Source organism: Camelus ferus, chromosome 19, assembly GCF_009834535.1.
Source record: "Camelus ferus isolate YT-003-E chromosome 19, BCGSAC_Cfer_1.0, whole genome shotgun sequence".
NCBI lineage: Eukaryota > Metazoa > Chordata > Mammalia > Artiodactyla > Camelidae > Camelus > Camelus ferus.
The window spans coordinates 3,132,801-3,148,626 of record NC_045714.1 but is presented as its reverse complement, the minus strand read 5'-3'; positions in this window follow the sequence as shown (position 1 = coordinate 3,148,626).

Below are 15,826 nucleotides of genomic sequence, written 5' to 3'. Positions count from 1 at the left end.
TGTGATGGAGGGCGTCTCACCCGGTGCCCCTCCCCGACATGAGCAGCTAGCTACATGGAGGACGAGAGGCAGTTACCTGCTTTTGGGAGGGAGATGATGTTAAATAGCACCTCCAGTTTCCCATGGCCCATCAGTCACAGGGAAGAATCCAGCATGTGCTACTTGCCCCAGACAGGGGCTGGGAATGATGGGAGGGTGTGATACACAGGATAATGACCACTGCTCCCTCCCCGCCCGCCCAGATGTCCACATCCTAAGTCCGAGAACCTGTGAGTATGTTACCTTATGTAGCACAAGGGATTCTTCAGGTATGATTAAGCTAGGGATCTTAAGATGGGGAGAGTATTCTGAATTGTCCAGGTGGACTTGATATAATCGAAAGGCCCTTATGAGAAGGAGGCAGGAGCGTCAGGTGATGAAAAGAAACCAAGAGCCCAGGAATGGTAAGCAACCTCTGGAAGCTGGACAAGGTAAGGAAAGAGGTTCCCCCTGGAGCCTTCAGAAGGAATGCAGTCTTGTCAATACCTTGGTTTTTCACCCTGTAGACCCATTTCAGACTTGGGACCTGCAGAACTGTAAGGTAATAGATCTGTGTTGTTTCAAACCACTATGTTTGTAGGGATTTGTTATAGCAGTAGGGGAAACACGCAGAGGACCAGAGGCTGAAAATGGCCTGGGCTGGGGTGAGATGAGCATAGAGGGTAGATGCACGGACCAGAGGCCGGGAAGGGGATGTCAGGTCCAGATGCGCACTTGTACCCAAAAGCCGGAGTGACCAAATGCCACAGCAGGACAGAAGCCAAAAGCAAAGCCCAAACTGGGTGAGATGCCCCAGGCAGAGGCCAGCCAGACCTGGACCCTGGACACTGAATCTGCCAGCACCTTGATCTTGGACTTTCCAGCCTCTGCAACTGGGAGACGTGTTTGTTGTTTATAAGGCACTGAGTCTATGACGCTTTGTTAGAGTAGCCCGAACGGGCAGCACCAGCCCTGAGCCGTTCCCCTGCACCTTCACGTCTCACTTAGCCGTCATGCAGGGAGCACTTAACTCTGAGGCAAAATGGGAGGAAAGGACTGGAGGGGAGAGAACGTGCCTGACAGCATCTGTGAAATCTGACACCAGAACCTCATTCTCAATCAACTGATAACTTCAGAAGAGTCTGTCTCACAGGCAAAGATGTGGAATTACCTTAAAGTGGTATCAATACACGTTTCCTACCATCATTGGTGGTCGAGCCGATAGAGTCGGGTTTTACAGAAAGTAAAGACGGCGGCATTTTTGCACAATGTTAACCGCTGCAGGAGGACGCTGAGAACCCAGCAGGTGCTAAGCCTTTCCATACTCATGATCTCATTTCCTGACACAGTCGCCCTCTAAGGAAATTATTATTATTTTGGGGGAGATGAGGAGAGGGGGAATTCAAGAATTAAGTAATTTGCCCAAGGTCGCATAGCAGTGAGGGGGCAGCACAGGGCTTCACCCTCCAGTCTGTCTGACTCTGGAAGACAGGGCTCCTTGGCACTCCCTTCAAGGGCATAATCCTGGGCAAAGTTCAGATTTCTAAGCCTCTGCCTTCCTCACATTTTTGCTTAGCCAGACTCATCAACCACTAATTCCCTACACCCACTTATTTTTCACACTTCATGCTGCACAGTTCTTTTTTTTTTTTTTTTTAATATGTTATTCTCTCTCCCAAGACTGTTCATGGAGGAGGGACTGTACCTTTTATCCTTCTATACAAAGCCTTTTGTTCCAGTGCCTAGCTTTTAATGTGCCCCCCAAAACCCCACATTATTGAGAGTCTCCTACCACCCATCCATTGTACTAGCATGAATTATTTTGTTTTAGTGTCTTGAAATCCCACTGGTGTAAATACAATTGTTATCTCATTTTAATGAGTAAGAAATCCAAACATTATTTTTCCTAGATCACATGGCCAGACAGTTGGAGTACTGATGGGCTATATCTCAAAAGTTCTTTGAACCCAGGGCTGGAGATCTTGACAGTTGCCACCAAATTCTCCATCACTGTAATTATAGAGGCAGAAATTGTGATGGTCTGCTTAGTCTCTCTCTGTCCCTCCCAGTTTCTGTCTCTCATGAACTTCTTTCCCTGAACTACCATTTATTGGTAGGGTTACCATATATTCTGATTTAACCAAGGCAATGAAAGTTCATGCTGATTGGCGACATTCTTATTTGGGCCCCCATTTGGTCTCAAAGGTATCCTGGCCAGAGCAGTACATTATACAACCACCTAATTTATTGAAGACCTTCTGTTAAGCACTTTACTCTTTATACACTTTACCCTTAGCCTTAACAACAAAGCTTTGGTCTAGATATGCACTAGCCCCAGGACGTAAGTGGAGAATTTGAGCAAGAAGATTTCAAGCATCTTGTAGAGAGGTAGGCTTTCGTATGACTTTAAACTCCTATAGCTGTGGACTTGAACCAGCACGATCTAGTTTTTCTGGCTGTTGACTCCTTCCCATCAATACACATGGGGGCAGTAAGTTCTGGATATATATATAGAAGCTGTCACTTAAAAGCATTGTTTTAAATAAGGAACTGAGTATTTTTAAAAATTATCAATAAGGCACTAACATCATTCTTTGAATTGAATAATTTCTCTAAGAATTACCTGTTAAAAGTTTTACACTAAAAAACTATACTCAATAAAGAGTTTTACACTCAAGTTATTCTTGTAGCCACAGATTTTAATGAGTTAATACATGATTCACTATAAATGATACACTGATTTTAATGCTTCCTGAATATTAAAATTGCCATACGAGACTTCTTCCATTGATTTATTACAAGGAATTTGCACTGCGTCCATTTGTTAATGTTAAGAGTGGTCCCCTAACTCGTATATAGATCTGTGAATTTAATCACCAGTATACTATGCTTAAAGTCTCAGAATTACTCTTTCAAAGAGGAATCTCAATTATGTATTTGGCACATGTTAAAGCATAAAACTCAAGTAAGTTGTCGTTTTGAATTCTAAACTCTAGTACATGTATGTATCATGGCTATCACTGTTTCTTCAGCCCTGGGTTCTGCCAATATTTTATACTTTGGCTAATCTGATACTTAAGTTTTATCATTGATCTTTTTATTTGGATTTATTCAGTTGTTAGAAAAGTTTGGGTTCTGCTTCGTGAGATAAAACAAATTAGAAAAATATAAAGTATATATAAGACTCTCCACCACTGAGGAATGGCCAAGATGGCGGAGTAGGGAGACCTTGAGCTCACCTCCTCCCACAGGCACACCAAAAATTACGACTATTTAAACAGCAGCTATTGAAGAGAAAGACAAAAAGACTAGCAGAAACAGTCTTCTATGACTAAAGATATTAAGAAGGAACCACGATGAGTGGAGGGGCAGAGACATGGTACAGTCCAGACCTGTACCCCGAGGTGCATGGCCCACAACAGGAGGACAATCACAGTTACAGAGTGAAAGGTCTGAGCCCCACATCAGGCTCACCAGCCCAGGGGCCCTGCACTGGGAAGCTGAACCCCGAGAATGTTTAGCTTTGAAGGCCAGTGAGGCTTACTTCCCGGTGAGCCAGAGGGCTGTGGGAAACAGAGACTCTACTCTTAAAGGGCATGTACAAAATTCCACACACTCCAGGACCCAGGGCAGAAGAAGGGATCTGAAGGGAGCCTGGGTCAGACCCACTTACTGATCCTGGAGAGCTGGAGTTATCACGCTCCCTGAGTTTAATATTACAAAGCTACAGTAACTGAAACAGTATTGTACTGGTGCAGAAACAAACAATGGAACAGAATAGAGAGCCCAGAAGTGAACCAACACTTACATGGGCAATTAATCTACAACAAAGGAGGCAAGAATATAGAATGGGGAAAAGATAACCTCTTTAATAAGTGATGCTGGGAAAATTGGACAGCTACACACAGAAGAATCAAACGAGTACTCTCACACCATGCACACAAATACATTCAAAATGGAATAAAGACTTAAATGTAAGACCTGAAACCATAAAACTTCTAGAAGAAAAACAGACAGTAAGCTCTTTGACATTGGTCTCAGTAATATTTTTTTGGATATGTCTTCTCAGGCAAGAGAAACAAAAGCAAACAAATGGAATTACATTGAACTTAAAAGTATTCACATGGCAAAAGAAACTGTCGGCAATGGGAGACGTTACTTGCAAACGATATAGCCAATACGGGGGCTGATATCCAAAATATAGAAAGAACTCATAGTTAACACCAAAATAAGCAACCTGATTTAAAAATTGGCAGAGGATCTGAATAGACATTTTTCCAAAGAAGACATACAGATGGCCAACAGGTACATGAAAAGATGCTCAACATCACTAATCATCAGGGAAATGCAAATCAAAACCACAATGAGTTATCACATCACACCTGTTAGAATTGTTATTATAAAAAAAGACAACAAGTAAACGTTGGCGAGGCTGTGGAGAAAAACCCTCATGTCCTGGGGATATAATGTACGTGATTAGTATATAGTATCCTGTTACTTGCCTGCATACTAACTATGGATAATGCTACTCTAGTCTCAGGCTGATGGATAAGATATTGCTAACGTGAAATAGAATGAGGAAGTAATTTTTAAAATAAAGTAGAACTGCACAGCGAAAAGAAAAGTGACAATGAATATATGCATGTTCATGTATAACTGAAAAATTGTTCTCTACACTGGAATTTGACACAACATTGTTAAATGACTATAACTCAATAAAAAATGCTAAAAAATTAAAAATAAAAAAAATAAAGTAGAACTGCTGGCTATGAACACATACTGATAAAATGAAGAATCAATAGATGGTATAAATAGAGTAATACAAGGAAAGATATAGTAAAATGGGAAGTCTCTGAAGAATTCAGAAAAATGCAGATTGGATTTAAAAGAACATTAAAATTAAGACAAATGTAAAATAAGGAAAGTACTGTTATTTATTACCTAGAAGACTCAGGGTAAAAGAAAAAAAAAATAAGTCAGGGGAGAGCAATAATCTAGAATGTCTGAATACTTCCCAGAAATAATATGAATCTTGGTGGACAGGATTTTTTTTTTTCTTTGAGCACTTTGAAAGTATCATCCCACTGCCTCTGGCCTCCATTGTTTTCTAAAAGTCAGCTGCAAATTACATTGTTGTTTCCTTGTACATGATAGTTCACATTTCTGCTGCTGATTTCAGGATTTTCTGTCTCTCAGAAAGTATACGCTGTAAATTGGTTGTGATCATGGAAACGATCAAGAACTATATTTCCTGACGTGGGTGTGGTTATACTTGTTTTCCTGTCACAGTAATTTGGTCAGCTGCACATTTGTTTTACACACTTCTCCATAAGGGTGTTAGATTTCATAAATTTTAAAAGTAGAGAAATACCAGGATTGACTCCATAAATGCGGAGTGCCTGATAGTAAAGTATTTGAAGGCAGCTGGAAAGATCCTTGACCTTTTTTGTTTGTTTGTTTCTCTGATGAGGCCCATGTTAAGCGGTGATCTGCAGAGCTTGTGTGGTTTGTGGAACCAAATGTGCCCCGTGGCTTCAAATCCCAGAACTGCCACTGAGATGATATCTGACCTTGAACGATAATTTGTGTGATTCTGTTTCCTCTTTTGAAAAATGAAGGTGGTGGTGTGAGGATCAAATGAGATTAGGAAGGAAAAGCTTTACACTTTGCTATTCAAAATGTGATGGCATATGATATCACTTATATATGGAATCTGAAAAAAAAGACCAACTTATTTATGAAACAGAAACAGACTCACAGACATAGAAAACAGACTTATGCTTATGGGGGAAGGGGGTGGGAAGGGATAAATTAGGAGTTGGAGATTTGCAGATACTAACTAATATACATAAAATAGATAAACAAGTTCTTACTGTATAGCAAAGGGAAGTACATTAAATATCTTGTAGTAACTTACGGTGAAAAAGAATATGAAACGAACATATGCATATGTTCATGTGTGACTGAAGCACTGTGCTGTACACCAGAAATTGACACAACATTGTAAACTGACTATGCGTCAATAAAAATATATATATATATATATACAAAAAATATACAAAATGCATATGTTAAGTTCAAAATCTTCTCATCATTTTAAAAATTCACAATTTTTAAAATCCTTAACAAACTAGGAATGGAAGGAATTTCCTAATATGATTGATAATGGAAATCTATAAGGAACCTACATTAAGTGTAGTAATGTCTCATATTAGATACAAATTTCAACATAATTCAAGTCTTCCAAAGTTTCTACAAATTGTAAGGAACCACGTAACTTATAAGCAGGAAAGAGCACTAATTGTGAGCTGTGTTTATGTTGTTGAGATTTGGCTGTATCACCTTAGCAGATAAACTGAAATGTACCCATTTCACAGTCAAGCCAGGATTGCTAGTGTCCTTGAATGAGCATGCTGTTACTAATGCTTTAGAATATTTTGAATGGCTTTGTAACTTTGGCAGTTATTTTAACATTCAGTATTATGAAAATTTTTAATCTTTTAATTACTACACTAGTTTCATCCAAATATTCATTAAACAGGGCTCTTCAGGGGCTTAAAAATTCATGAAGACCAATTACTTTGAAGTGGAAATTAGATGTTGTAATATACTACAAAGACACTTAAACAAACACCATAATGCACTGTGCAGTTAATTTACTGGAGAACACTCAATACAACATCAGAGCTAATGCTGAGGCATTATTAAAAACACAGCACTGGAGCCGATACTTCCACAATGGATGTAAATTCATGCTCCCTGAGAATGCATTCTTCCTATTCTTTGTCTGTTCCTGTGGGGATATTAGCATTGAATGACGCAGGTTTTGAATTTTTCCAGGTCTATAGAAACAGAGTCCTTGCATACACTGCTCTATTCTATACACGAGTAAAATAATTTTCTTTTTTTGGTTCAATTTTGCTCCAAATGTATTTGATTTCCACATTTGTTTTTATACTCTTAGGAGACATGTATGATTCTTACCAAAAAAAAAAATTAATGCCTTTGCCTTATATTCTTGTGTAAAGAGAATTTTATTTAAAAATATATTGTAACCCCCCCATGTCAATTAATACGACTCTGCATTATAGCTTTTTTAATAGTTACCTAATATGCCACCTTCTGGTTCCTACAATCTCATTTCTTTTTTTTTTACCTTTAGATTTTTGACAACGTGTTGCTGTTAACATAAACTTTAAGAAATATACTTATACATGTATCTTTGGACATTTATTTCCTTGTGTCATATTTCTAATAATAGAATTGCTCCATCAAAGTGCAGGCTATTTTTAAATCTTGGTATAGAGTGGCCTCCAAATTGTTTTATAAATTATATTCCAAATAGAAATTTATGAGAATAAACATTTCCCCAGACTTTATGCCTCCCTGGATATCATTTCTCTGTAATCTTTGCCAACAGTAAAGGCCAAAAAATGTATTTAAACATTTGCATTTTTTAATTTGTAGTCCATGGGCTGCTTTCACGTATTTATCCTTCATTTGCATTTTCCTTTTTATTGCTTTTCCCTTCATATCCATAGATCATTTTTATTGTAGTGTGATCTTCTTACAAATGTGTAAGATAATTAAATAAAGTCAGTAAACCATTCTTTCATATACTTAACAAATATTTTCCAATATATTTTTGCCTCTTTTTTTTTTCTTCTGAAATTAAGATTTTAAATTTTCCTAGAGTAAAATTCAGTAGTCATTTCTTTTATTGGTTTGACAGCCCACCACCCCTACCCAGAGATTAAATTCTTTTCTATTTTCCTCTAGGTACTTGGTGTTTTAACTATTAAAATGTTAAATCAAGAATCTATGGGAAATTTGTTATTAAGGGTAAGTGTTGAGAGACATAGTCTCCCCCTTTCCGAATGCTGCCTGTAGTTTCTTAACGTGATTTCTTGACTATCTTCCCTCCCCCCATCTTTATCAGACTCTAAATTCTTAGGAACTCTTGGGTACCTGTTCATCTAATGAGCCAGAGGCAACTTTTTGAATATTATATTAATATACATATTCATGACTGATAGGAAATATAGGTACTCTGATTTTTTTTTTTTTTGAAGTCCTGGCTATTTTCCTAGGGTTGGAGTTTTTTTGTTTTGTTTTGTTTTGTTTGTCCTTCCAGATAAAATTTAGATGTGCTCTATCAAGTAAAACATAATTATATTAAAAATAAAGGAAGTGGGGAGGATATAGCTCAAGTGGTAGAGCACATGCTTAGCATGCACAGAGTTCTGGGTTCAATCACCTGTACCTCCATTAAAAAATACTAATAATAAATAAATAAATAGACCTAACCCCCCCCCCCCCAAAGACAAACAAAAGTAAAGGAAGAAACTGCATCACTCAATTTACTGAACTTTTTTATTGGAATTTTGTTGAAGAATGTGGTCTCCCCATTTAGGAAGACTGTTCATGTCTCTCCACATTTTTAATGTCACCCGTCTTTAATGTAATAGTTTCTTGTGTGTAAGTTCTGCCCACATCTTGTTAACCTAGTCCTAGATACTGAATGCTATTGTGAATGGAACTTATTTCCTATTACCTAGTATTGGCCTAAGAAAAAAAAAATGCTGTGAAAGCATATTGACCCGCACATTGTCGTGGAATCTAAGTTAATATTGCCAAAAATGGGACAAACTGACATCACGTGTATGGAACTAATCTGGTATCATTTACTAAGAATATAACATCCCTTATGTTGTGCCGAGAAATGTGTAACCTGAATTTAATTATAAGGAATCAGACAAACTCAAAGGAACATGCTTCACACGTCGTGTTCTCTTCAAAATTACCAATGTCGTAAAAGACAAAAAAGGCTGAGGAACAAGAGGAAAAGGGGTCTACATGATACGACAATTGGATGTGACAAATGACTCTGAATTGGATGCTGGATCAGAAAAAAAAAGTTATAAAGATCATTATTGGGACAATAGATGAAATTTGAATATGGTCTACATATTTGATAATAATGTTATATCAGTGTTCACTTTCCTGAATTTGATCATTGTAAACCCACTATACTTCAATAAAAATAAAATTAAATTTAAAAATATTTAAAATGAATCATTCCTGCAAGTTTCTGTAAGTTTGAAAAATTTCAAAATAAAAAGGTAAAAATGATAGGAAAATTATTAACCACATATTTAATGACAAGATCAAAAGAACACCTTGAACTTTTAAGGTCCTATTTTAATAAAAATATCACCTAACATGGTCATTCCTGGGAGAGGAGATTGAGTGCTCTCCTTTGATCAAATCTCCCTTTGATATATGTTTATTTGCCCTTCTATCTACAGTTTCGATGTATTACTTTTGAAATTCAGGTTTGGGTGGAGGTGGAGAAATCATTCAACTCACTGAATAAGGCAAGAACTCTTTCTGACATTCCCTGAGAAAGCGAATGCGGAGGCTTATGGGAAACGGAGTACTGAATTTGATGGATTACCAGGAGAGTCCCACAACCCGGTCCTCCGCAGCTCCTTCTGCGCATGTGCAGCTCTTCCTCATTGTTCGCCCGCTCCCTTGCCTCCAGTTTCGGGCGGCAGATAATCCTGGAGCCTTCGGGTCTTCGCGTTGCTCAGTGACTGGGTCCTGCACGGAGGATGTGCGCTACCGGTGAGAACCTAGTTTGAAGGGTATGCTTTATTGGGCTTAGGGTAGATTTTGTACCCACACCTGGTGGAAGCAAAAACTTGGGCGAATCCCACGCGAGCTGAGACCCTGTAGCACTTGTTCCCGAGTCTGGTCTGCATTTGCCCCTAAAGAAAGACAAGTGACAGCAGCTTGTCTGCGGGACCTGCAGATTCCACAAAGAGGGTAAGAGAGAAGCGCGGGTTACTTGGGCAGAATAAAGTGTCCTGAGAAAAAGCATTCAAATGTTAAAGAGCAGTTTCCAGAAGCTCCTCGAGTTGGCATGTTCCCTGGCCAGCCATTCATTATCGAGTCAAATCCACGACACCTGACAACATTTATTACATGCCTGCAGGCTAGCGGCAGGTTGTGAGTCTGAGTATAGCCTGAGAGCCTGAGTTTGAACCAAGACCAGATTCTACCTCTGCCACTGTCTCCACTGACAAAATGATAAGCCTCTGAGACTCAGTTTCCCCGTCAAACGAAATTATTCCAAAAACCTGTCTCAAGGTCGTTCTGGAGATTGAATACGGTAACTTGTAAGCACTCAGCAGAGGTCCTGGCATTCACTAAGCACCTAGGAAATGTTAATTGCCGTTATCTCTAGTAAGATTATTATTTGTTCTCAAAGACCCCTTGTAAAGGCAGTATTACCAACCCCATTTTAACTGACAGGAAAACCAAGACCAGGAGGTGAAACCTCATGGCTGGTAATTGAAGAAGGTGAGATTGCAAACCTCAAACAGTTTTATTTCCAAATCCCATGCTGGGTTTTGCCCAGCATCCTTCAAAGTACTAAGCAAAGTTGCAGGTTCCTGAGAGCCACAAGGAAGAACCCAGAGTGTTCCAGGACGGAATCTTCTCTAGAGTCTCTTGGAGATTTCTTGGTATCTGTTCAGAGCCCTCAGGTTATGCATAATTGAGGCTTCTAGAATCTTCCTTCATTGTCCCTCTGTCCTGTGCCCTCAGCAGTTTGCAGACTCCCAAGCCAGATTTTCTGGCAGAAGTTCATCAGAAACATCTGGAGGGCTTGTTAAAACCCAGTAGCTCTGCTGGGCCCCATCCCCAGAGTTTCTGGTTCAGGAGGTCTGGGAAAAGTCCTGAGAATTTGTATTTCTATCAAGTTCCCAAGTGACTGATGCTACCGGCTGGGGACCATTCTGTGAGACCTTTGGTTGTAGAGGATGGTGAATTCCTAGAGAGAGTTGGGACCTGGGCTGAAGATTCCAGTCGTTTGAATTTCCCGGCTCCAGCCAGGTACAGATTTCCTTGAATCACACAGCTCTTGTGAAGAAAGGAGGGATGCCAGGAGCAGGACCCTCACCTGGAAGGTCCCCACACAGTCCAGACACAGCCCCCCGCAGCTGCAGGGCTGAGATCCCAGAAACAAGCAGGCTCTATATTCGCTTGCTCGGAAGCAGTTCCTGAACCTTCTAAGCTGAGTTTATAACATCACCATGCCAGAGCTTGTCAGGAACCTTTGGTCTGTAGAGGTGTGGGCCAGTTTTTAAAAGAGAGGGAGTTGGGCTGAGGATGGTGGTCAGGAGGCAGGCTTCGTGGGAAGAGGAAATCCTGAGGACAGTTGATGAGAACAGGTCTGGGAGGAAGGCCTGAGGGGACGCTGCCTCCACCCCTCCTGGAAGCCCCTCCATGTGTCCTGAATGCTCCAGTCCCTCTTCCGGGATTTTGCACAGCCCTCGAGCCTTGCCCATCATCACATCTGGGATTTAGGGATATGCTACCCGCCCCTGCCCCCTTCCTGCCTTTGTAAGGATACAGGAAGTTTTCAGGGGTTATGTGATCTTGCCTCATTTAGGGACTGAGGAAGTAATTAGCACAGGGTTAAATACAAGGTTTCTGGAGCCAGACCGCCAGGGTTCAAAGCCCAGCTCTACCACATTAACTTTCTTCCCCTCAACTTCCTCATCTATAAAATGGGAGTAATAATAGTACCTACATCTTGCTCTATTTGAGGAATAAAGGAGATAATAGATGTAAAGTACTTAGAACAAGGCCTGTTACACAGTAAGTGTTGGTATCACTAATATTATGACACCTACATTATTATAATCTAGCTTTGCATTATTCATTAGTGGCAAAACCAAAGGGAGCATCCAGGCCTCCTGACTCCCCAGCCACTGTTCTGCCCACCGTGTCTCAGAGAGTTAAAACACACTTCTTAATGAAACATCCTTTGGAGACACTGAAACCAAAGGAGAATAAATCCCTTTTTTTAAAAAATAGACTTCGTTAAGAACACATATCCCTTTTGTCAGAAGCCTCTCTTAATTCTTTTAACTTCACAGAGTTAAAAATGTAAGTATAATCTCTATATATCAGGCTTCGATTGTTGCATCATTTTGTACCCTTTTTAAAATGGAAATATTCAAAACATACAGTAGTAAAGAAAGTAACATAATGACTCCGTATACTTGTCAGAGCTTCAGCAGTTACCAGCGTATATCCTCCTCCCCCCACCGACACGCGCGCATGTGCGCGCGCACACACGCATACACTTTCCCCCTTCCACTTTCCTCTACTGGATCATTTTATCGTAAACCCCAGGCATCAAAAACTTCAGAATGTGACAAGTCTAATAATGGCCTGAAGCATGGTGTGCCATCCTTGCTGTGCTGTAATGTGTTTAACCAGGTCTTCCTTAGTTGGACTTTGTCTTATTTTATATTTGTCTGCTATTAAATCAAAGAAGGCTATAAATTGTAAAGAAACCAATAAGGAAAAAAAAATATTTATTGTCCCCAATGAAAAGCCTGCTTCTCTCAGCTCCACAAACCAGGGTTGCAAGAGTCCCCTCAGCGTACCCGCCCCTTCTGAAGGGTCAGAGACGTTCTCCCACGTGTGATTCTGTGTCAGCTGATGTGTGTGGATTTCTAGGCTGGTGCTACCAGGTCCTTCCAGGTAGATCATGTTTCTCATGATTTCTTTGTTCTTTCTCTTTCCTCCAGCCCTGCCTTCACAGTTCTCCAAACTTCACCAGGAGCAGGGGGAAATGAATGCAGCCCAGGTAAGTTGTTTACTTATTACTCAGTTTTGTTTTGTTTTTTTTTTCAGTAAAATCTAAGCATTACTTTACATTTTTGGTAACCATGCTTTCTTGTCGATTGTTTTTCTCCATTTTTTTCATTTCCCAACCTTTTCCTGTATTATTATTTTACTTTTCTTCTTTCCTCTTCCAGTACTTTCGAAAGTCTACATTTTGTCTTGATTGTAGATTGGTTTCCTTTGATATGTTTACCACATATGTCAACAGATTTTTCTGCCAACTTAAGGAACTGTTTTCATCTGTAGTGTCATTCACATAAGATACACACCTCCCTTACCTCAGGCTTTGTGGAAATCCTCTAAATAATTTTTTTTAACTTTCTCTCTCCTCTTTACATAATAATTATGAATTTTTGGAATTCTTTGTTAACAATGACACCACATCTTCTAGCTACTTGAAACAATAATTATTTCAATTCTAGTATACATTTCCTGGTTATTTTTGCTGTCCCAAGTTTGAAGACAAAGTGACAAAATTATAACAATTATAATATTACCTACAATTTAGGGCTTCTTGTTGTTACTGTTACTGTTAACTTCCTTACCTGGCTTAGCTCGTCTAATTCTGACAACAGCATTACGAGCTAGGCACTTTTATTATACCCTTTTTACTGAAGTAACTTCTGAAGAGCTGGTAACTGCAGTAGTTCTAAGGACACATCATTAGAAATTTGGCCACATGAAGACCTGGAGTCCAAGTCCACTGCGAGCTTTCTACCCTTTGTTGGGAGTAAATTATCCTCTGCTTGTGTTCCCAGCAGCCCAAGGACTTGGAGTGGGAGATCTCTTAGGCCTAGGGTTGCCGGACAAGACACAGGACATATAGAATGAAGTCTATCTTGCATGTGACATACTATACTAAAAACGTGTTTACCTGAAGTTCAAATTTAACTGGGTGCTCTGTATTTTTATTTACTAAATCTGGGAACCCCACTTAGGGAGAAAGAGGGTTTGTGGTGCCTTCTGCTGACCATTAGCTCTGGCAGTCCCAGCTCACCCAGAGGACCGGCCATCCTGTCTTCAGCGGCTGGTTTTCATTACCTGACTCCAGATGGCCAGTTGTTGAACTGGGTGTGGCCTGCGTCAGCATCACCATTAATCACTGTAGCAGCTTCTCTTCCAAAATTTCAGGAATTCTCGGGCTGGGAACACACAACATGAAGCTTCGTCCAAAAACGTACTATCTTTACTTACATACCCTTTATAAATAACTTTTTAAAAATGTTTCCTGTTGGGTTACCTCCGTGCATGCTTCCCTTGCCCAGCCTGTAAGTCACCCACCCTCTCTAGCTGTACTCAAAACCGGTCCCCATAGCTCTCCCTGTCTGTCCACTACGATCTCTGTGTTATGTGTTCTTTCCCAGATCCTGCTGAGTTTTGATAGAGACCTTGGAGTGTTTTCCAGAGTGACTATGTGGTTATATGCCTTCTGAGTCTGGATATTGGAAAGCGCCTTTTTTCTGCCCCGTTCCGTGAGTAACCGACTGGTTATAGATTTTGGTTTGAAATTCTTTACTTCCGAGGATCACAGAAAAGATGATGAATTATCTCCTAGCATTTGGAGAGACTGAGAAGTCATGTGGCAGCTTGATTCTCATTCCTTTGCAGTAACTGGTTTTATTTTTTCCTTCTTGCAAGTTTTTTTGTCCTTGGGTTTCAGGTATTCCACCAGGCGGCGTGTCTGGCTACCTGTCTTTTTTCAGAATGCCCGCCTGGATATTGGATGGATCCTGCTGAGATGGAGACTGACTTGCTCTGGGACATTTGTGGCTATTTCTGTGATTGTTTCCTTCCCTGCACCCTCTTTGTTCCTGCCACCCAGAAATCCCATTAGACCATCAATGCCCCTCCTCCATCGGCTGTGTGTGCTCTGTTACTTTTCTTTCATCATTTCCATTTGCCTGAGTTTTTATTCTGTGCATTGAGAGGTTTGCTCATTTTTGTCATCTGGGTCATTTTGTTTTCAAGCCTTCTCTTAAGGGTTTTGGGTTTTTCATAAATCTCCTAGAAGAGAGCATGGTACTTTCACTGACGGGGTGACCCAATATTCGGAGGCCACCGGTCTATAGGAGAAAGCTCAACATTTCTCTGGGTCTGACCGCTAAATGCCTCTACTGTTCTGGCTTATCAGAGCCCCGAGCCTTATTCATTTATACTGTCTCACCTGCAATTCCCTTAATTTAATGTGTGTTCTTAATGTTTCGCTGCCTTTGCTTAGACTGTTGCCCCACGTTCACATGAAGCTCACTGTTGGTGTGCAGTCAAATCTTCATCTCCTCAGTGAAGCGTAACTAGAGGAAACAAAGAGGTCTAGCCCCCTGTCCCTGGGTGACCTCGCTCTACCTTATACACACATTTTTGCTTGGTTCTCATAATTTATTAGTGCATGTGTATGTTCATGTGGAAGGTCTCAGCATTCTGTAAACTCCTTAAAAACAGGACCAGTGTCTTATTCACGTCAGCATCCTCTACACCTAGAACCCCTCTAGGCATGTAGGGGAACTCTAATTGTTTTATGAATTAACAGCTAAAGATAGAGGCAGAGTATTTCTGTTATGATTTCTGTTTCTCCAGCAGAGTACAAGCATACTCATTTTATTGGGCTTTGCTCTATTGAGTTTTGCAAATACTGCTTTTTTTTTTTTTTTTTAACAAATCGAAGGTTTGTGGCTACCCTGCATCCAGCAAGTCTGTAGGTGCCATTTGTCCAACAGCATTTGCTCACTTCGTGTCTCGGTGTCAGACTTTGGTAATTCTCATGATAGTTCAAGCTTTTTCATTATTGTATTTTTTGTGGCGATCGGTGAGCTTTGATGTTACTGTTACAATTGTTTTGGGGTGCCACGAACTGCACCCATGTAAGATGGCAAACTTAACCCATAAATGTCTTGTGTGATCTGACTGCTCCACCAACTGGATGGTCCCCCATCTCTCTCCCTCTCCTTGGACCCCCCTCCCATTCCCTGAGACACAACACTATTGAAATTAAGCCACTTAATAATACTACAGTGGCTTCTAAGGGTTCAAGTGAAAAGAGAAGTTGCACATTTCTCATTTTAAATCAAAAGCTAGAAATGATGAAACCCAGTGAGGAAGATCTAGC